Raw genomic sequence first — 13,443 nt, forward strand, 5'->3', positions numbered from 1 at the left:
TTGGTATAAACATGCCGGGTACATTGCATTTCCTCCTTTCAAGTCTGTGACATTCGCCATGACTGACTCAATGCGGGATCGTGCTCTGCTTTTAAAGAAAGAAAGATGTTGTGTTCAGTGTTCCGACTACAAACTTAGCTGCATTGAAGGCATGCATTACACAACACATTCTGAATGTGACCCCAGAAACACTTCAGTCGGTTGTGGAACACGCTGTTTCTCAATTTCAACTTGTTGCAGAAAATGGTGGACAACATACTGAACACGTTTTGTGTCAGTCACACGGAAATTAATAATCCGATCTTATTTTTATTGATGCTTTTCATAAGGTTTTAGGCCTCAGAACAATTAAAAACCAATTTTTCCCATTGGATGTGATATGACCTTGCTGTGGTGGATGGGCTTATGTAACTAACAGTATCACACCTGTACACCCACACAAACTGAGAGGAACAGTTTGTTTAATATCAAAGCAATTGGTTGGTGGAGCACTGGCACCACACACTAAAAACAGCACTCACATGTCATGTTGGTGATTGGACAGAATCCTTGTTGTGGGTGTTTTATATGTGAGTTCTGTGTATAAAGCTGACCTCCACATTACATTAGCAGAAATCTTACATGGTGATCCATTCACCCTACAAGTTTACTTTGTCTTACCAACAGGTAACTACCTACTCCTATCTGGCAAGTTAAACAGCACACTGCATGCCTCAGAATACCACCTCTGCAGGCATGTGGCTTGAATATCCAGCTCTAAAAGACAATGACTGTCATTTTGTGGAATGATTCTATTTTCCCTGTCTTGCAGCGCCATATTCAGGGTCCCACAGAGTGAGAAAGTGCAGTGCTAACACCTTTGACATTCTCCTCCAGGGGAAACTGACCTCTGTTATAGTGAAGTGTCTTAAACCTCCATGGATTATGCAAGATACCAGCAGCATGACTAACGAAGGTACAACACAAACAAATTGAAATTATCATGCTACTCGAGAGCACGCCTGTGCATTTGACATGTCAAACAGCAACAGCACTTTGCTAGTGAAACTCGGCAAACGAAAGACATCACTGAGAAACTGGTCAAGAACTCCATTGTCATTGAAGGACAGCACAGAGAATGGTAGGTTAAGGATGGGTTCCTCCCCAGGCAATTCATTCACAGCTACAAACCAAACTAACCCATGATGTCGAACCAACCATGATCAGATCACGATTACCAGCTGACGGAGCCTTACCATCATAGCCACTAAAAAGCAGCATCCACTCCCACACAGCCAAATGAAGGATAAGGCAACCCCAACTATGACCCCGCCAATTCCACAGCCTACTCCCCTGCCTCCCCCACCTCCACTCCAATACAGACCGTCACACTACACCAATACAGACCGTCACACTACAGTAGACCACACTGACTCTCACCCCACCCTAGTCTCTACCCCAAGTGTTGAAAGAGAGGTAAGGATAACAACACACACTATCTTTCACCCTCTCATGAAGAAACAGTCCAGCCATGCCCTGTGTAACAGACACCCACAGCACAGCTTGTCCATACAGCTGCACAAAACCTTGGCAATCTTCCCCCCTCTCCGTGCACCACAGTCATGCCTTAGTTAATGTACTACAAGTATTCCTAACTGGATACAATACATAGTGATACAGGCCAGTTCAAGGGAGTGATGTGCATCTCTACATTGTTCTCTTATCGATGAATGTTGCTCAGAGCAAAAATAGAGTAAATACACAGAAGTGGCAAAGCAACTGGCATAGGCATGTGTATTCAAATACAGAGTATGTAAACAGGCAGCAAACGGCACTGCAGTCAGCAATGCATATATAAGACAACAAGTGTCTGACGCAATTGTTAGATCAGTTACTGCTGCTACAATATCAGGTTACCAAAATTTAAGTGAGTTTGTATGTGGTGTTATAGTCAGCACATGAGTGATGGGACACAGCGTCTCTGGGATAGTGATGAACTGAGGATTTTCCTGTATGACCATTTCATGTGTGTACCATGAATATCAGGACTCTGGCAAAAAATTTCTGACATCACTGCACCCAGAAAAAGATCCTGCAGGAACAGGACAAACCAGTACTGAAGAGAATCGTTCAACATGACAAAAGTGCAACCCTCCCACAAATTGATGCAGATTTCAATGCTGGGGCATCAACAAGCGTCAGTGTGCAAACAATTCAACAAAACATCATTGAGATGGGCTTTCAGAGCTGAAGGCCCATTCGACTACCCTCGATGACCGCACGACCCGAAGCTTTACGCCTCACCTGGACCCATCAACACTGACACTGGACAGTTGATGACTAAGCCTGTTGCCTGGTCAGACGAGTCTCACTTCAAATTGTATTGAGCAGAAAGATGTGTACAGGTATGGGGACAACTTCATGAATCCATGGACCCTGGATTTAGCAGGGGACTCTTCAAGCTGGTAATGGTGTGGGCATGTGTAGTTAGAGTGATACAAGACTCCTGATGTGTCTAGATATGACTGACAGGTGGCACATACATAAGCATACTGTCTAATCACCTGCATCCAATCATGTCCATTGTGCATTCCAATGGATTGAGCAGTTTCAGCAGGGCAAAATGACACCCCACATGTCCAGAATTGGTAGAGTGGCTCCAGGAACACACTTCTGAGTTTAAACACAGCTGGTCACCGAACTCCCCATACATGAACATTATTCAGCATATCTGAGGTGCCTTGCAACACACTGTTCAGAAGAGATCTCCACCCCCTTGTCCTCTTATGGATTTGTGGACAGCCCTGCAGGATTCATGGTGTCAGTTCCCTCCAGCAGTACTTCAGACATTAGTCGAGTCCATTACACATTGTGTTGCAGCACTTCTGTGCGCTCGCAAGGACCCTACACAATATTAGGCACATGTACCAAATATTTTTGGCTCTTCAGTGTATAATTCCCAGCAACTGATCGCCTTTCAATTTTTTTATGCATACAAAGCTACTTATTTGGGAATGAGCCATGTCTTCAGCATGGTACAGTGTTCACTGTGATTTAAAGAGGCACACTGAGAAAAGAATGCCCACTCAGGCACAGTAGTAGTGTCTGTTTTAAGTATGATATGACACTCTTGAAGAGCACTGACATCCCCAGAGCGTATACACACTAATATCAAGAAGCTAGGTATGAAGAAAAGGGGCTAGTTTACGAGACATTGGCACTACTTTTGAGAGAGAATATATATATATATATAATAGAAGGAAACATTCCACGAAGGAAAAATATGTCTAAAAACAAAGATGATGTGACTTACCAAATGAAAGTGCTGGCAGGTCGACAGACACACAAACGAACACAATAAGAATTCTAATACTCATGTAACATATTTTATTTCTGGCAAAGATTTGTTTGGAGTTAATAACACAGAAAAAAAAACATTTTTCGTAGATCACCTGTTTATTACTGTAGGTATTCAGTGTATGTGTACTTATATTTTTATGGTGCCTTAAAGGACGGGAAATAAGTACACAAAGTTAAGTTTTTTGCCACATTCCTATCAAAGACTTTTCTGACCAAAATGGTAAGCTAGGAATTTTTTGTGTTATATTAACATAACTGTATGTTAACTAGAGAAAGACTGATGTTCCACATGTGTGTTTAAACAAACATTTTGTGCATTATATTTCCAACAGTCAAAGTTTTACACCTGTGTATGAGATGGGAGGATGATCATCATTCTGTGCCATCTGGAATTAATCATGGTAGCATAAAAATAACTGATAAAGGTAAAGACCAACACTGATTTACATTTACTGTTAACATTCTCATTTACAGTAACCTGAATCTCTATCACTACTGTGAACATGCTGCATTAGTTTAATTATTTAGTTATGCAAAAGTATTGCTTGTCTCCTTTTGCAGTACAAGGAAATGATCAAAAATACAGGCTGTTTTTAGGCTGATATTAAGACATAACCCTATAATGAGCAAGGCAGGGAAAATAAACTTGTTATACAGACTGTAGTCTTCTGGCTTTGTTCAGTATTTCATTCTCCATTTTTTCTTTTCCTTTCTGTAACAGTCTGGGCACTCTCCTTTTTCGTAAATACGGAAGCGTCCGATCCCGCCCGTCTGCTTTGACCCATGACGTCACAAATATGGCGGAAACAAAAACAAAAACTTTCCACAAGAAGCCTCATGACACTAACGGGACAAGCGGGGGAAATGGGGTGTTTTGGGTGGGGGGGGGGGGGGGGGGGGGGGCAAACTAAATATAAACAAATTTAGACGCCTTGCGTAGCTACAACGTGTAAGTGAAGACAGCCATGCATGAATACCCACCCACCTCCCCAGGGGTCGTAACCCCTGCCCCATAGAAGATAAAGATGCTTCAGTAGCTGATTAGTGCTTTTTGTCTTTTTTTTTTAATCTCACGGGATAGAACGAACAGATCAGAAAGATAAATTCAATAAACTAAAACAGAAATTGGAGGAAACATAATTAAAATAAGTAATAAGCGTTTTTAAATTTTAAAAAAAATCTCACGAGATAGAACGAACAGATCAGAAAAGTAAACAAAATAAGATAAAACAGAACTGGAGACAGCCACACTCAAACCAAACTCCGCGCCGTCATGACGTCACACACGACAACACCCTTACGTCACGAGTCAAAGCCGACGCGTGGGATCGGACGCTTCGTTCGACCCCCTTTTTTCTTGCCATTAAGACATTAATGGCATGAAAATTATTCTGTCTTTGTACACTTATGCTTCCTTACATTCCAAGAATTAACAGCTCATAACAGCTTCCACAGCACAGTTTAACAATCAATCAAATGAAATATAAGCAAATGGAAAGGAAATGTAAATGGTGACTTTCAGTTATGTAAATGTCTTTATAACTGAATGCTGGTTGCAGTAAAACCTGAATAACACAATTACTCATTGGTAAATACAGCATTCAGGCAAACTCCTACGACTTTTATCACATTTATTTATTACATACTTTCAATCATTCATGGTGTTCTACAAATCCCATCAAAAAGCATCATATTAGGCATGTGGAATGGGCCAAGTGGTATTTTAGTAAAAGATGAGCAACTGGAAGAAACTTAACCACTACAAATAAATTATCAGTATACTACTTATCATTAACGATACTGATTCTAAGCTAAATGGAATCTGACAAATTGCTATCATATGATATCGGGCAATTCTTATTAATGTTTAAAAACCTCCAAAGTGACATACCTGACAGTGAGACAAGTAGTGTAATGTAAGACATCAGGCCATAAATGTCAGGAAATACCCCAAAAGTGGATGTTAAAAAATGTGGCAGCATCACATGAGGTATGTCAGCACATGTGCAACAAGTGGGCTAGTCGACCTTACCATCGTCAGTAGTGGCAGTGCCACACATTGCTCCACGAGCCTGTGAGACCAGCAAATAAAATAATAAATCTTACCTCAAAGTAAACACACAACTGTCTAACACAATGCCAAAAAACTCACTGCCTGCCACATGCAGGACTCAAACCTTGAGCCCCAAGTGCTAAAGTCACAGAAGCACGACCAGAGCCACCCTGAAGTGAGTACTTGACTTTGGTTGGGATGATCTAGTGCAGGGCTTCACAACATACGTGCTCGCGGAGCAAGCTGTGAGCAGCAAGGCGCGAGCACGCTACCCCCACTACCCGACCAGAGCGGAGAGTGGGGAGAGTCACGTGGGGCACACAACAGCTGCCGCCAGTCAATGTAAATCCGCGGCCACCTGTAGGGATATTACTCACGAATTATCTGCGACAAATGAAACAAATAAAGGAGAATGTACACGTGCCACATAATTTTATTAGCTTAGTGTATGCCTCTACATTCGTATTAATTTGTGAACTGTTACACAATAAAAGGTGTCATTGAAGTGTGAGATTCTCGGTTATCTTGTACTTTTTGCCCTTTACAATTGCGCCTATGTTCGGAGTAATTGTTCTTGTGCATTGTAGGTGCAGCGTGCAGTTTAAATTTCGATCAGACAATGCGTTTCTCAGGCGCGTCTTGTTACATTTCATTGCAGAGAACAGTTGTTCATAAACATACGTGGAACCGAACATTGATATTATTGTAGCCGCCAGTTTGTGCAAACGAGGAAATCTATCCTGAGGGAAGTGTCTGTAGAATTCCAAAATGTTTTTCTTGTTCTGAAATTTGTCTCTGTATTCTCAGTCACACTGCAGGTCAATAATTTCTAGTTGCAGCTCAGGACAAATCTCTTCAATATTCGCTGAATATGGAGAGGAGAACAGATCAAAATCACTGTCTAGTGCTGTCAGATCTTGAAAGCGTTGATCAAATTCTTCCTTAAGGGCAACTAAACTATGTGAATAACGTTCACAGTCTTTGTGAACATCTTGCATGGATGATAATTTAGGAAAATGAGCTAGATTTCCTGTTTCCAGCTGACTCACCCAAAGTGTCAATTTCATTTTAAAAGCTCGTATTCGATCTATGAAATAGGTAATTAGAAGATCTTTACCTTGTAGTGAAATGTTCAAAGCATTCAGATGGCTAGTTAAATCTGCTAAGAACGCGAGATCACATTTCCATGAAGGCTCTTTCCGTTCAGGAACACACATGTTATTTATTTCCATGAACATAAATATCTCATCTAATAGGCAAAAAAAAAAATCGATTTAATAATTCGCTACGACTAAGCCAGCGGACCTCGCTGTTATAAGGCAGGCTACCATACTGGCTTTCTACATCCTCAAAAAAGCTTTTAAATTGCCTGTGTTGTAACCCATGCTTCCTTATATAATTGGTTGTACGAACAACACTTATCACATTTTTTAGAGTGATACTCTTTGCACATAAGTTTTTCTGGTGGATCACACAGTGAACGCCCCGTATTTCATTCGGCACGGTCAGTTTTTGCATTTCCTCCTTCAACAGCGCAACGAAACCTGATTTTTTCCCTGTCATCGCTAAACTAAAGAATTCCACGACAATCCTATATTTTCAACACTACTTAAAATATCACCTCCGGTTGTAGTATTCTTCATGGCTACTACATCGAGGAGCTCCTCCCTCACCTGAAGACCTCTGTTAACACCTCTAATAAATATGGCAAGCTGCGCTGTTCCATTGATATCAACACTTTCGTCCAGAGCTAGAGAATACGCCATAAAATCTTTACAGATATTTGCAAGCTGGCTCTGGACGTCGTCTGCCATGTCCTGCATGCGACGCATAATGGTCATGTTAGATAATGGCACAATCCGAAACTGTTCTACTTGAGATGGACACAAATGTTCCGCTGCAACTACCAAACATTCTTTTATTAAATCGCCATCAGTGAAGGGGCGCAGGGATTTTGCTAAAAGCAAAGCATTTTTGTAACTCACTCTGAGAACTGCCTCAGTTGATTTTTCTTCGTCGTCCAAATATTCTTCGGATAGCTTCCTTTTAAGTTTAATAACTTCCTGTGCACGGTCTGGTCCATCACATTTTCAACTTCCGTAGTCTTTCGCGTGGTACGATATATAATGTCGCTGCAAAATAAATTTCCTAAAAGAATTCAGCGTTTTGTGACATACTAAACATTTTGCAACACCATATTTTTCTGTAAACAGATACAGTTCCTCCCAATGGGGGTTGAACTGTGAAAGCATGGTTGGGGTTACACAACGGCGACTTGACATGATTCTTAACCAGCGAAGTGACTGTTAGATCTGATCGCAATACTTTAAACGTTACACAGTCGGCGCGAATTCAATAGGCACGCTGCGGCCCTATTCAAACGTGCGCGCGCATTTCCCCTCCCTCCCTGCTCCGCGACCTTGCACCTGCTCGCGAGCACGTGCCTGGGCAGACGCGAGTACTCGCGTTCAAAACCGGCCAGTTGTTAAGCCATGATCTAGTGCAAGAGATTGATACACTCCACTGCTGCATGTGCAGCAAGGTACATCAACTGCTGACATCACACATTCAACATTTGTCACCCACTTTTGGGGTATTTCCCGACATTTATTTTATATTAAATTACTTGTCTCGAAGTCATCTAAGCCGCTTCAGGGGTTCTTAAACATTAATAAGAATCACTCTGTATATGCAGCTTGCTATTTATTTCCTATGGCCAGCTTAATATTTTTGTGAGTACAATGGTACTATAACAACACGTCAGTTTACAATATAATACTACTCGTCATATGGTTTTACAATGAACACTGCTACTTGCCACAGAGCTGATAGGAATTTTTAATCATTACATGTACACAATGAGATAATTTGTATGGCTGGTTAAAGTTGTATGTTTTCATTTTCTTTTCAAAAGGTAGAGAGTCATCGTTTCTTGCTTTATATTAGATAGCAGCTTGTTAAAGACCTCTGCACCAAAGCACACACCTCAGCTGTCAACACCTGACAAGGAAGCAAAGTTGACATGAAAATATTTTTTCATCTTCTATTATGTGTATGCTGATTCTGGTTGATCTGAAAATGATATCAATTATCAGTGGCAAAGACTGTTAAGGAGTAAATGTGTTGGGAAGTGAGTATAAGAATTCAAAGATCCTTAAAGAGGCTCCTGGAAGATGTACTGTTATCAACTTTACAGAATATTCTTACCACTCACTTGTGGTGAAGATTAGCTTTACTTACTTTGGGTGCATTATCCATGAAGACAACCCCTTAAGAGAATGGGGGGTAGAAAATACATAAAAGCCAACATTCGTGTGTTTAGGTCAAAACAATGAAAGATACTTCTTAGAGCAAAACATATTAAACTGAGTTCCTTGATTAGTTTGTCTATTTCTGGCTGGCCAGTTACTCTCCACAGAATTTTATACACTGTGTTTCAGTCAGTTTATGGCCATTTAAGCCTATTTCCAGTGTTAGCAGGCAATGTCTTTGTGAGATTGTGATTCCAGTTGTGTGTTCTGAATGTGTTATATACCTGTGCCTACAGATATGTGTCACAACAGTTTAGACATACCTTAAAAGAGCTGAGATATTAATGTAGGGCTAGAGATGGCATGATGACAGCTGACTTTGTGTGTGTTGTCTGGTGCTAATCAGGACTTTCAGTAGATGTGATTTCATTAGGCATAGCCTTCCACTTAATAAGACTGGGAATGGGAGACTGGCACAGCTTATTCATGAAAGTACAGGAAGTGGCTCTCAGGTCATGCATGGTCTTTTAGGATAAATCCAGATGACATATTCTGCTGTCTGAAGAGCCTCTCTAACAGTATAAAAAATTCTGAAGTAATGACTTATGACATACATTCTAAAACACCAAATGACACATGATATTACATATGATGAAGAACAGAAAATATTGGAAAAATTAAGATGGAACATTTCACACAGTTTACAATCCTACATCAAAACATACAATCAAGAAAAAATAATATACAGGAATTTGAAGTTGAGTTCCAGTCTTTAAACAGCGCATTACTTTGTGTCACTGAGCAGTGGTGTAGAGGCACAAAGATCCAATTAACTTTCTGTAAAATGACAGACTGTGTGACACGACTTACTATGTTTGAGCATGGATAATTGGTTTTGATGACAAGCACTAACCAGGCATTGGGGAGGACGAGGTCGCATGCCAGCATGCTGTGCTGTACAGCTGAGTGGCAGTGACTGCACACTCATGCTCTTGTCAGATTGAAACTAGCAGTGTGATGTCATTTCCACCACTAGTCCACACAAATGGCTTATTTTATAATGTTTGTGTTTGTACACCTGCAGCACAAACTTTGATGGATACAGAGAAGCTGCTAGTATGCAGATGTAATTTTTAATAAGTATAAGTCAGAATATGCAACACCTAGATGATTTATCCATTTTAAATTCAACAAATATTTAATAACTTTTATAATATTTATGATACAAAAGAGATCAAGAACTCAGATTGTGGCTCCCAGTAATGTGCCTCAGTTGAACTATTCACTTGTATCACATCATAATTTATTAGGTCTGAGACTGTTTTTACATGAACTTTGATTAAAAGTCTACATATAATTTAATACAAGACACATACACAGTCAGCACAATTGTATGCACTGGCAGACATATTTACACACCACCTCCAACATTGAGTTCATAAGATTTATAATTTTTATTGGGGTCTGTAATTTTAATTATTTAAATATTTGCCTAGTTTTGCCCACAACTTAAAAACTGTTATACCTAACCATTTTTTTCTGATAATTTCAATGGAAAGAGGAGGAAAATCTAATAAGAAAGTTGTGCCATAACCATATTTATTGTAATAGTTGAATTGATGCCACAGAAATTATGAACTGATTTTTAATGTTATGAGTCAGGCTGGGGAAAGTACAAAGTCATTAAGTGATGTACATGCATGGCATTTCATGGCAGGGGGGGGGGGGGGGGGGGAGCTTTAACACTTTAAAAGGGCTGCCACCATCTCGCTGACACATACAGTTTGGTATGAGTTTGAAGTGGCAAGATCTACATTGGTCTGAGCTGTGATCTAGCAACACATATTTTTGGTGATAGATATTTTTCACGTCATCAGTCACAACACTCAGAAATATTGGGTTGGTTTGCAGCATTTTTGTTTTTCATGTTGGTATTCTGGTTGATATGGGTTTATTTATTGTTTGTCATTTTTCTTTGCAGTTCACTGTTACTCTTTAAGTACACATACAACCATTTTGTCATTTGGGCATAGTGAGTGGAGCTGTGGATGCTAGCGAAGTGGAGAAATCAGAACATTTAAGACACTTTCTTCTGTTTGAGTTCAATAAAGGGGTGACCAGCAGCAGAGGCTGCAAGAAACATTTGCACTGTGTAAAGGAATAATGCTATTGGATGGAGCACAGTAAGAAAATGTTTTTCTCATTTTGAGGAGGCATGTTTTTACATTAGTGACTCTCCATATTCAGGAAGAACTTTAGGGTTTGATGAAGGTAGTTTAAATGCATTAATCCACAATAATCCATATCAGTGTACTTGAGAATTGGCAAATGTGATGAATTGTGATCATTCCAGCATTATGCAAAATTTTCATGCAGTGGGGAAGGTTCAATAATCAGGTGTATGGGTACCACATGCTCTAAGCCAAAATCACAAAAATCAGTGGGTGGCCATATGTGCATCTACGCTTGCTCATCATCAATTGGCTCATGAATAACACCAGGCATTCCTACCCAGTATCATTATTGGTGATGAGAAATGGTATGTTTATGTTGATGTAAGGAAAAGAAAGGAATGTTTGTGCCCTGTACAAAGACCCCGTGCTGCCAGGCTGACAAAAAATACCATAGAAGAGTTGGGTTGGGAGGACATTCCACGCCGACCTCATTCTCCTGATCTTGCGCTCTCAGATTTTCACCTTTTCTGCTAACAAACACCCTTCAATGAATCTTCTTGCCAGGTGAAATTGTACTCCAAACATTGTTCAATGAGTTATTAGCCTCAAAACCACTTGATTTCTACCGTCAGAGAATCAAGAAGTTGCTCCAGCACTGGCACACTTTTCTAAACAGTGAATGAGAAATATATTATTGGTGGCTAAAGTTTCTGTTGTGTGTGTCTGTTGTGTTTATAGACTTATAGAAAAACACTACAAACTTCTGCACCAACCCAATGTATTTAACACTAGTTTGCTGGACTTATAGAGAGTTTTTCTGTCGTAGTCATGTCTCTGATTTATTTCTGCCAGCAGTTCAGCAGAACTTGTATTTTTGCATGTGAAGGTTGATGTAGACTCTGAATTTTTGCACTGAATATGTACTGTAACTCAGTTTTCCGATGAGTATTTTGAATATTTTCTGCTACTAATCAATATTTAGCTTAATGCTTTGTGTGTCATTTAAGACTCTTATTATATGTGAGTTAGTAAGGAGTTTATCTTCTGTTAATTTGAGGTATGAGCCAGTATGTGTTTTCCAGCTATTTTTATTTATTAATTTTATATAGCATGTTCACTCAGCCCTATATTAGGGGCTTGAGCTATTTTCAAATCACTTAAATGAGTAGTTGCTTACACCAGCCAATGAACTAATGTGTGAATGTTACAGGCAGTAAACCTCTTTTAGTTAATCTAAAAACCGTTGCGTTGGGGTATGTTATTTAAAATTGATCACATCTACGCTCAACCTAGGAGTTATTTGTCTGTCTGATTAATACATCTAAGGCAAATTTATTACTTTATTTTATTTTAAAAGCACACAATTACTAAGTGTAGACTATAAATTATCCCCAGAATTAAACAGCAAGAAGCCATTATTGTCACAACTGTTACTGTAGGACTACTTTGAAAGTTGGAGAACCATCCATTTACATCAGAAAATGAATACAGTTTCAATCAAGTCAAGGCCTGAGAACAGTAAGTGAAGACTAACACTTTGAAATATCATCTATTGAATTAGCAGGGCTTGAAATCACCAAGAAATTAATCATTTTGAGTGTGTATTGATCACCCATTGGTAACATGCATGCTGTTTTCAAAAACTTAACAGTTCTACAAAAAGCCTCAAGTACAAAAGTTGACACAATTTTGCATGGAGATAAACATAAATAAAACATATCATAAATGAAACTAGGAGCACCCTCAAAAATTTCTTGTTCAGCATATGGGGTGTCTTGGTGTACATACTGAAACTGCAGAAATGGTGTTGAAGAAAATATCAGTACCAGTTGCACTTTTCTTTTTATTTTAAACCGTGACCAGATTTAGCACCCACAGCCATTATCTAGGGATGTATACATAGCATCAAACAACAAAGTACAACAGAATTAGTCAAATTGTGAAGCATGCAGCAATAAGCATCATCGACAATAAATCAAATACATAAATGTTCAAAACAACTCTCCATAGACTTCAAAAAGAAACAAATTAAAGAGTAATGTATTGTGAACTCATCTGTTATTAAAATGGATACATGTTATTACACTGAATAATGTTGAAAACCAGCTTGTCAACAAACATAATAAAAACACCATAATAACTAGATGTTACATGAGTCACAGACAGGCACAACAAAAAGATTCCTATACATTTAAAGATTTGGCCAAAAATTCCTTCTTATGAAACAAAAAACACACGTCCATTGTTAGATGTTGTATGAAATTGGTTACAATCTAGGAAACTGGCATATGTCACATGATCTTACATGCGAGGCATCCTATGAGGACACAGGATCACTGCTAACATGTGTCAGGAGGTGGCACCTAAATAGGTGAGAGGAAAGTTGCAAATGATGTCTTTAGGGGTCGGCCAGGAAAGGAGGCAGATGCAGGTGAGCAGTTAAAAACTGATAAAAATGCTTTAAAAGTTAAATAAAATACAAAACAAATTGGAATTCAAATGACCAACAAGGATGCATAAAAAACATAAAAAGTATAATCACAAAAAGAGAAAGCACAATATAGGACACTGAGAGACCCTATGATGAATGAAAGGTCAATTTGGAAACCAACAACAGAAAACAAAA

The 13,443-nt window shown here is 39.2% G+C and overlaps 1 protein-coding gene and 1 long non-coding RNA gene across 10 annotated transcripts in view; one reads left to right on the plus strand and one right to left on the minus strand.

Moving 5' to 3' along the window:
* Window positions 1-13,443, minus strand: part of LOC126176969 (longitudinals lacking protein-like) — a 316,573-nt gene that overhangs the window by 115,655 nt on the left and 187,475 nt on the right. The gene's annotated exons all lie outside the window — the stretch shown is intronic.
* Window positions 7,838-13,443, plus strand: part of LOC126176972 (uncharacterized) — a 41,549-nt gene continuing 35,943 nt past the window's right edge. The window contains exon 1 of the long non-coding RNA XR_007535724.1: window positions 7,838-7,985. This is a non-coding gene — a long non-coding RNA (uncharacterized LOC126176972). The remainder of the gene's footprint in view (window positions 7,986-13,443) is intronic.

Source organism: Schistocerca cancellata, chromosome 3 (genome assembly GCF_023864275.1).
Source record: "Schistocerca cancellata isolate TAMUIC-IGC-003103 chromosome 3, iqSchCanc2.1, whole genome shotgun sequence".
Taxonomy (NCBI): Eukaryota; Metazoa; Arthropoda; class Insecta; order Orthoptera; family Acrididae; genus Schistocerca; species Schistocerca cancellata.